The sequence below is a fragment of the Mauremys reevesii genome, linkage group 5 (genome assembly GCF_016161935.1).
Source record: "Mauremys reevesii isolate NIE-2019 linkage group 5, ASM1616193v1, whole genome shotgun sequence".
Lineage (NCBI taxonomy): Eukaryota > Metazoa > Chordata > Testudines > Geoemydidae > Mauremys > Mauremys reevesii.
Window position 1 is genome coordinate 60,047,186 of NC_052627.1, and position 10,021 is coordinate 60,057,206.

Here is a 10,021-nt window from a genome sequence, read left to right on the forward strand (position 1 = left end):
TGAAAATACATTACATTTAATAACTCTTCTCCCTTCATTCTCTGCTCATTTTGAATTGTTCTCTTCACCATGAAAACCAGCTTTTCACTTTCCTCTGCACATTCTCCAAAAGACCAAAAAAGGAAGGAATAACTAAATCACAGTAAAACAAAGCATAGCAAACTTTTTAAAGTGTCTGGTACAATCTCTAATCCATTATCATAAATGCTTAGGTATATGGATTTAATCCACTGAATTCAGAATTTTGTGCTGTGCACGTTACCAGTTGATAGCTTGCAAAGGATCATATCCAACACCTATTGAAGAAAATGGAAAGATTCACATTGATTTCAGTGGGTTTTGTTTCAGGTTCTAAGACAATTGACTTAAATAATAGATTCTAAAACAATAGAAAATCAGAGACATAAACTTTTATTTCATTCTTAAATAATTCCCAGAAGTATTCTGTACTTCACCCTGTAATTTACTTCATCTGAGAAGTGTTCTGGTTGTGGGGCCTAACCTAGAAGGAGGGATTAACCTCCATAAGGAGATGAAAGGATGGGTTGCTCACTGTTTTTTCTCTCTTCCTAAAGGAGCGCTTTCTTAAATTACTCATGGCCTTAAGAAACACTTATCTGTGAATTACTGTGCCTGATGGGAAAAGTGTACAACTATAATTCATGTCACTTGATGTTGAAATCTTACGGAAATATCTTTGTTTGTTTATTCAGAAAACAGATTAATGTAGAGTTAAATAAATAATCAGAATATATTGCAGGATGTCCTAACTCACTCTCAGGCAGGTTGACAAACAGACCCTACTAAAGATTTGCACCTGATCAGAACACTTCCAGTTTAGATTTCACTTAGAGAAAGGTAGCACCCTGAAAAGATTGGCAAGTGTTGCAAGATATAAACTGCATGAAGTAAAAGTAAAGGATTAATGTTCACTTGGCTCACCATCAAATCCTCCTTCCATTTCTTATGCAGCAGGTTGTTTGGGGGGGTTCTTGTTACACAGTACAAGGGTGTGCTGCTTCCGCACTTAACCCTTCATTACCATTTCACAGAAGCATAACTATTTTAATGTAGATGTATCTGCCATATAATCCTGTTTAGAGTTATGATTATAATTAATTAGAGTTATGGTTATAATTAATATTTTGCATTTGAATATTAATAATGTTAATACTTAGCTCTTACCTAGATCCACAGAACTTAAAGCAGTTTATAAAGGAAAATAGGTATTGTTGGCCCCATCCTTGAAGGGGAAACTAAAGCACAGAGCGGTGAAGGGATTTGTTCAAGGTTGCATAGCAACCAATTGGTCCTGCTTTGAGCAGGGGGTTGGACTGATGACCTCTTGAGGTCCCCTCCAACACTGATATTCTATGATTCTATGAACTTGCAATATTGCAAAAATTGCAGATTCTGCAATATTAGGCCCCCACTGCAATTTTGACAGCAAGAGCCCCACCATGTGTGTGGCTGACACAGGGGATGCACAGGGCTGAGAGTGGGAGTGGGAGCCCCTGCTGTCAGCTCCGAGTGGCCACTGTCAGCCTCGGGCTCCCTCTCTCAGCCCCAGGCGGCTGACAGCATCAGCTCCCTTTCTCAGCCCCAGGTTCCTGCCGTCAGCCCCAGGCGGCTAATAGCGGAAAATCATGGAAAAGTCATAATTGACTAATTATTAATAAGGTCCATTATTACTTTCCATGCTTGTCCGCAGCTCAGCTGCAATTTTTTGTCAATCATTCCACAATTCAAGTAGGGCCTTATTTATAATAGGATTTTGTATAGTTTGTAATTGTGTATACCACAGCATATGTAATTTTTAGTTGTTGAATTCAACCTTTGCTATCTATGCTAGAATGCCGCTGGCTATAACTCTAGGTATTAATATAGAAATATACTGCATTGTGTGTCAGTTAAGGTTGGTCTAAATATAATGGACCTAGCACAAAACCATCAAAACCACCATATACCAGAGAGAATGTGGCAGAAGCGATGCCAGTCTTTCAGCACTACCTTCCTTAACATGAGCACTTGTAGCTTCACAGTACTGTGCAGAAGGGCTAGAAGAGGTGAGAGGAGTCTGGTCTGTTTGTGGTGGTGCGGACATTGGAATTTGGGGAAAGTGGTGCTAGAAGGATGGCATCCCTACTGGGGCAGAATTAAGGTTGTGGTGTGTTCTCTTTGATGTATGGTGGGTGTGCTAGTGGAGAGGGGTGTGAGTGTGTCTAGGTGGAGGAATGGAAGGTGTGCCCTATTGGCTGTCTTTTTCATTTCCTTGGTTTTGCATTAGAAGAGTCATTTTCATTTTTGGGCTTTAAGTTCAGTATTGCCTTTGTGTTGGTTTGTCACTGTCATTTGTCATGTGACTCATCCAGGTTCCGGTTTGCCTGTATGGCCATTTGGGGGTGGGAATGTGGGGAGGGGCGCAGGTAGACTGGGCCAAGAGGGAACTTGCTGGCCCATTTTTAATTTGTTCTTATTTGACCTGTTGTACCAAATAGTTTAATGACTATTTTTTTACAAAGTAATGGAGCACTTTGCTAAAGTTCCTGTTCTTTATGAAATGGTTCAGTGAGTTTAGTACTTCCACTCTTGAGCAAGTGGAACAGTTTCATGGCGATCCCATCCTGTGTCAGAACAACTGCTACTATGTCAAAGATCCTGGTCTTCAACAAGTCTCCATTCTTTTACTGAAGATCCTTTTCCTGAATAAACCACAAATAGACTAGCAAAACCTATTCCCTGTACACCGTGTAAGCCCTTGGTTTCAGATGCAAGGAACATTACTGGGGCATATGAAAAAGCATTGTGCATTCCTCTCCTAAATTGTTCAAAAAAGTTTGCACATATTGTGTCTAAGAACGGAAGTAGCCAGCACAAATAATGCTCTTTGCTGGCTAGCTGCCGAACATAAGGATTCAGTTATTACAAATATTGCTAATATATTTTCCCATTAATAATTGTATAATCCCAGAGATCCAAGTATCAGAGGGGTACCCATGTTAGTCTGTATCCACAAAAACAACAAGGAGTCCGGTGGCACCTTAAAGACTAACAGATTTATTTGGGCATAAGCTTTCATTGGTAAAAAAACCATTCTTATCTGAAGAAGTGGGTTTTTTACTCACGAAAACTTATGCCCAAATAAATCTGTTAGTTTTTAAGGTGCCACCAGAATCCTTGTTGTTTCCCAGAGGTCCAAACTCTCACTATGTCCAACTTTTTGTCTTTCTACAGTTTCTACTTTTGATGCTAGAGGAGCGTAAACAATCATGAGACTCAGAATGCAAAACAAATGTAAGGCCCATTTTAATTAATTAGAACTCGCAAACTAATTAGCAGATTTACTTGAAATGCCTCAGACATTATTCATAATGCCTCAGGCACTATACAGATTATTTGCAAAAAATTTAGGCCAGATACACTAGATCCCAAACTCTTTTTCACCAAGGGCCCCTTTGGCATCTGACTAAATGTCCTGGACCCCTTTAATTTCTGGTACTACTAGACCTCTCACGCACGGTGTGTGCAAGATCACGCTGTGGGGAGAACACCAATTCTTCTGTGATCTTGCTGTGTGAAGGACTCCATCTTGAGAACAAAATGGCATCCTCCATGCAGCGAAAGTGCTGGAACATTGTTGTGGAGCATTCTGGCACTTGCTCAAGGGATGGACCCCTGCAAGGCTCAAGGGATGGACCCCCAGAGGCCTGGGGACCCTACTTTGGGAACTACTGCACTAGATGAAATCCTGATCCCATTGAAGTCAATATAGTAAGAAGTAAGTACTCCCGTTATGTTCAGTGGAGCTAGGATTTCACCCATTGTGTTTTTCATACAAAACAAGGAGGTTGATCTCCCACTTCAAAGGCAAAACAGAACTCAGTCTTAACTATGATGTCTCTACCCACTGTAATGTAAGCAACATTGTCTGATTCCTGGATATCAACATTTCTTCCTGATTATATTAAAAACCATTGATAACAATTATTTATGAAACAAGAACAAACTGAATATTTCGCTTGGCTACCATTCCCCCGAGTGGAAGCTGGGTTAGTGCATTAAAGATGCTGTACTGTGCCTTTGCACTGTTGAGTATAGCCAGCCATAACATTTTAAAGCCTGGTCAGAATTAAACAGCCTAAAAAGTTTTGGCAGATCTCTGAATACCTTTAGAAACTCATTTAACTTCTTTCCCCATGTCCAGACTGAAAATGAAATACCTCATATCCTGCAAAAAAAATTACAATAGGTCACACAATTAGGTAATTCACTAGTCACACATCTCTAGCTTTTAATATACTAATCAAATTCTTAATAACATAGTATTCACTAGGTAAAGTACATCTCAAAAGGATGGAATTAGTGCATACTTGGGAAAAATCTAACAATAAAAATCATGCATAGTTTAATAACTATGTACCAAATTGGCCACATCACCGGCTCATAAATTCAGCTAAAATAACTAAACTAATTAGATAATAAGGCATAATTTATAAGCATAAATAAGTCTTGGTCAGGTGAAGAAATGCTGTTACATATTAGATCTCAATTATATATAGTTCAAATAACAGTAAGGCGTGAAAGAATGGAAACTAAGACTTAAGGCTAAATCTCCATATTTTACTCACCCTTGTGCCTTGGTACTATTTTATTATGTATGATCTTTATGTAAGATCTCCCAATGGCTTTAGAACCTGGGCACCATGTCTGACTTATATAGAGAGTAATGAATGAAGTGTCACCCTTAAACCATGAAAAGCAAACACAAACATTCAGACTTTTGTGGACAAGTATTTTTTTTCCATGCAGCATGCTACACTGCACTTTATAGCATTTGGAAAAATAGTTTTTCAAAAGGTTATAATTAGGACTGATGAACATTTTTATTTCATTTCACCAGGAGGCATATCAGAATTGGTGAGAGAAACACTCTAGAGCCTGGTGGTTAGGGCACTAGCTTGTGATGTGTGGGTGATCCAGTTTCAAGTCCCTGCTCTGCCTGACTGGGGGCTTGTTTACATGGCAATTTAGTATAGCAAGCTGGGGTATAAATCTATGTCACTCTAGCCTGCGAGGCAACACCTGGCTGTGAGGACCCTGCCAGCACCCACTAAAAGTTCTGTAGTGCACTTTGATCGATGCACTATTGGATTTTTAGTATAGGGTTGCAGGGTGCGACACTTTCTTGCCCCCCTCCTCGCCCCAAACCATAGGTCATTGTGTCACACCCCTCCCTGAGTAAAAGAGATTTGCTGGCACAGACTTTGCCTTGAAGATAATTCTTAGTCCCCCCCTGGAAGAGCACTGGAGTTCCCCTGGAGTATTCAGCCACTGTCACCAGACACTCACAGAAATTACAGACTGCATTTTTCAGTGAGACAGCATACATGCTGGTGGTTTGATTCAACTAAAAATTCACACTAAATATTACAGAACTGAGATCGACTTATGATAAAACAGAAGTTTGTTAACAGAGATAGAGATTTAAGTGATTCTGAATAAGGATAGTGGAAACAGATATGGTTACAAATAAAACAAAAGTATAACATGCTTGTACAAGACTAACATAACTGTACCAGGCTAAAATCTCAGATAAGCATCTCACCTTCAGCAGCCTCTCAGTGTCACCAGCCTCCAGAGCCAGGATCCAGCTTCCCTGGATACAAAAAACACTGGTTTTTTTGATCCCCCATTGCTGGATAACAAAAATATCTTTTAGACACCCCCCTCACACACAAACCTTGTAGTCCTATACACCTCTGAAATGCATTCCTGCTGTTTGTTCCCTGTAGTGCTAGTGCCACATTGTTTAATTATCCTCTTGTTAATTGGATAGTCCTGTTGACTTCAGATGCAAATGAACTCCCATTGTGTTTGACTGGTCCTGCTTACTTACTTCAGCGCTCTAGGCAGAATCAACATTCTTTTGTCTGGGAAATACTTGTTTATCAACCCTGTCTGGTTACATAGTTTAAAAATATTTTTAGCGCATACACTCAACTTCTTGCCTGACACCGATATATGCATCTTGCAATCCTTATGCTGACCAATATGATATAAGCTTTTATTTGCTAAATACCATGACAGCAATGTGTCAGGAGTAGTGAGTTTGTCAGGTCTGAAAGGTGTGGCTGTTACAGACCGGTGAACCCTCAGTGGGCCTCTGTGGCACATGAGATGTGAGGGATTCAGAAAAATGACTCAGTGTCAAATTGTGATATCACTGGTCCAAGCTGGGGTTTTTTGGAGCTTCCCTGTCCCTGGGCAGTACAAGGAGGCAAAACCATGCCCTGATAGACTTACTGCACAAAGGGCAGCTCAGGCTGCACCACCTTATAGGACAGTGCAGCCTGCTCATCCTGCTGTAGGTGGCCAGCACTGCAAGGTGGTGCAGAGGGAGGTGGGGCCAGGTGCTAACCTTCTCCTTACCCCCTCTGGACATTCTTTGCCCCAGAGGGACAGTGACCAGGAGGGAAGCCCCTGAGAAGCTGTCCTCCCTCCTTCCCCATAGCACAGAGAGGAGAAGCATATATGTTAATGCTGTCTCATAGGCAGCATTAATTTAGGTGGATTCTTCTACTGCGCTGGTGAGGGGATTGTACATGAAGAATGCACATCCCCTCAGTCCTGCTCTCAACCTGTTCACACCCCATAGAGGGTCTCCATTGGGATCAGAGAAAGTAGTCCATGGGGATGACACTCCTTCTCTTGCACCCCCAGACAACATCTACTGGGTTTTTGTCTCTTTTGTCAGTGGTGGCAGAGTGTATGGTCTGGCCTAGTAAAAATACCTAATCTCTACTTCCTTGTGTTAATCCCATCAAATAGGGTCTGCTCTACAGATGTCTCCTTCCAAAGTGCTGTAGTCAGTGCCATGCCCTCTATCACACCACTTCCTTTAGGACATCCCACCACTACTTCTTGGGTCAATCAGTCTTTTTTCTTCAATCTTGATCTGTTGCACTCTTACCCACATAGTTGTCAGAACTGCACTTTACATGACCAAACCATCTGCGTCTGCATTCCTCACACGGTCTTTCTTGCTTACACCACCCATCCATCTCAATGTTCACATTTTTGTAGAACAGATCATTTGCCTATGCTTCTTTCTTGTTGCCCAGCACTCAGCACTCTAAACTAAAACTGGATGAATCATGATTTTAAAGACATTCCCTTTTAAATCTACTGGTATCTTCCTTTCACATGCTACCCCACGTACCTAGCTCCATTTGAGCCAGGCATTTTATTATCCTAGCTCTAATTTTGTCCTCCATTGTCCTGGATTCTGAAACCCAGATACTTGAAATTTTTGCATTTTCAGTACTATCTTTTCATCTAATTTCAAGGATAATTCTTCAGTTGTTCACAGTATTGAATTATTATGGAATTAAAAATACCTAATCTAAATGGTTGTATTATTTTAAACTATATTAATCTTGACAGTTGAATGTAAAGTAAGAGTGAAAGATTGCCTTTCTTGTTAGACAGTGCTAAAAAATGGGAAGTTTCAAAGCTGTCATAAATGTTTTGTTGTATTTTAAAAAAAATTGATTAACTGAACAGCTGTTAAACATCATTATTCTCATTGTGCGTGAAATTTTAACCCCCCTAAGTGATTTAGAAGCCTAAGTCTCATTAAAAGTTAATGAGACATAGGCTTCTAAGTCACTTAATCACTTTTATAGAACTTCATGTTACAAGACCTTTTAAAACTCTTTGCTTGCCATGGGTGCTGAATAGAGGAAGTTTATTCATTCAGTCCTACTTTAATGAAGCAAACTGGCTCCAAGGGGGCAATATCAAAGGGCAGAGTTCTGTGTGTTGTGCATAACTTTGATTTACTCCTTGGTGCAGTGGCTACACTCTGCAGGGAAGTGAAAACTTCCTATGCTCTACATTCCCTAGGCAGTATGCAACACATTACATTGATGTGTCTGAATAAACTATTGGGATTGGCTGTGGTAATGTGCAGGCTAACAAAAATAGGACCCCCTGCATGTGGTTCATGATACACCAACCATATTGATCACAAAAAGTGCAGGCAGTTGTGCTAAAGAACCACTATTTTAAGTATATTTAAACAAATGTGTACCATGGAATTCTCAGTTAGGAAGAGGAACAGGTGAGAACTGTCTGATATTAATGTACAAATTACTGTAAGCTAAGATTAACTATAGTCACTAAAATACTGAAGGGAGTGAAATATTTGGAGGATATTCAGACTACTCCCTAATAATGCTAGAGAGAGATTCTGTACAGCAGGCGGCACCTGAATTATACTACAATACATTTAAAAAGTTGTTTTGAAGGTGTTCAGGGAGCCTGGTTTTCACTGGTTATCAATTCTCCTCTCTCTGGCTGATACCCACCTCTCAGCAGAGGGCCCGCACAAAGCCTATGCATTACACAAGTCCCACTTAAGGCCCAAGTTGAGGGCTGAAGTGGGAATTAATGCTACAAAGGCTCTGTGTTGGCCTTCTGCACATGAGTGAATTTCACCCTCTACGTATGTGTAACTCCTATCCAGAGATCTCAGTAGAAATTCTAAACATATAGGATGAGAATAAATGTAATGTGTACTTTACCTTTGGATCTGAGATGAAGCAGACAGTAATGGAAATACCTCAGTAATTAGTTAAATTTAGTAGATTTATTTAAAATGACATACCAGTAAGTAAACAAATGGCATTATATAGTGATGTTTTCTTCACAGCCTAAAATAACTGAGCGAGTCAATGGCCAGTGCTTAATTTGTAATGAAAGAGGTGCCGGGGCTCAAGCAAGTTTTTTTACATACACAACTGATGCAGCAAGCCCAGAGGTGCGGGGGCTATGAACTGCCAAACCTAGAGGTGCCGGGGCTCAGCCCTGGAAAGCTCTGGCACAAATTAAGCACCATCAATGGCTCACCTGTTAATCTTCTGCACTGCCCTGCATGAGGTTTGGTTTTTAGAGTGACCTCTGGGATTCCAACCGACTCCTCAGGATGGTGGATGAGGCAGAGCCAACACATTGATGCCTGAGGTCTCCTCTGCAAAAAAATTTCTCTTTAATATTTATAGTGTAATTTCAGGTCCCTATAAAGAAGCCTATAAGGAAGTCTGAATTAGCAGAACTGTTTTATTTGGATGTTTTCCACTAGGGTCAAGGACGCTGAATGTGGAAGACTCCAGAACTCTGGCATCTCTGTTCAGATCAAACCTGGGTTTAAGACTTTAGATCAAATATCACCTGGGGACAAACTTAAACATCTGTATGTGTGTTAATTCTTTATCTGCCCATAGTTATATACCATACGATTGTTCCTTTGGCTCTAACACTCTTGCTTTATATGTGTGCTATTGCTCAGAAGAGAGGGACTGGGGGGAGGAGTGAGAAAATTGTGATTGAAACTAGCCTGATAATGAGCATGTCTATAAATCCACCTGCAAGAAAAAATAATATCTCTAAGCTCTTTATTTGAAAAAGAAACATTTTCCTTTAAAAGGCAGGGAAAAAAGGGCCCTATTAAAAATAAAAGAAAGAAAAGAAAACCTGCCGATTTAGCTGAGCAGAATAAACATATCCAGCAAAAACTAAGAAAGAAAAAGATAAAAACTAAAATGTTAGCAGAGCCTTGATTATTGGCAGCAGAGGGATATTAGCCAACTTATAATGGATTGTCAGACTACATTCTTGTTTGTATAACTTCCCAAGTTCCTTGTATTGAATCAACATCTTGCCATCTGGGATGGAGTGGAAAGAACATTTTGTTTAAAAAATAAAATAACTTTAAAGATCAGTAAAATTTGTTAGTATTATACGTGAAGAAATGAAGTGTTTAAAAGAAAAACATACTTTTCTGATTAAAATGTTTGTTTTTGTTCTTTACACATCTAAGTTGAGTTGGTTTGTTAAATGACCTTTCATTATTAAATCATGGTGGTTTCTCCCTATAAACTTAAAAATATTGAAAAATATGTAGCATGAAAATAAAACATTCACCTACTCGGAATTCATTGGATTTTTGTGTGATATTTTT

General features: G+C 39.8%; 1 long non-coding RNA gene across 1 annotated transcript; it reads right to left on the bottom strand.

The window, feature by feature from the left end:
* Window positions 1–241: 241 nt before the first annotated feature.
* Window positions 242–9,037, bottom strand: LOC120405545. The gene is made up of 4 exons (XR_005598655.1): window positions 8,911–9,037; window positions 5,606–5,656; window positions 4,168–4,228; window positions 242–296 (listed from the first exon to the last, which is right to left on the bottom strand). It is a non-coding gene; the product is annotated as an uncharacterized LOC120405545 (long non-coding RNA).
* Between the last annotated feature and the right edge of the window lie 984 nt (window positions 9,038–10,021).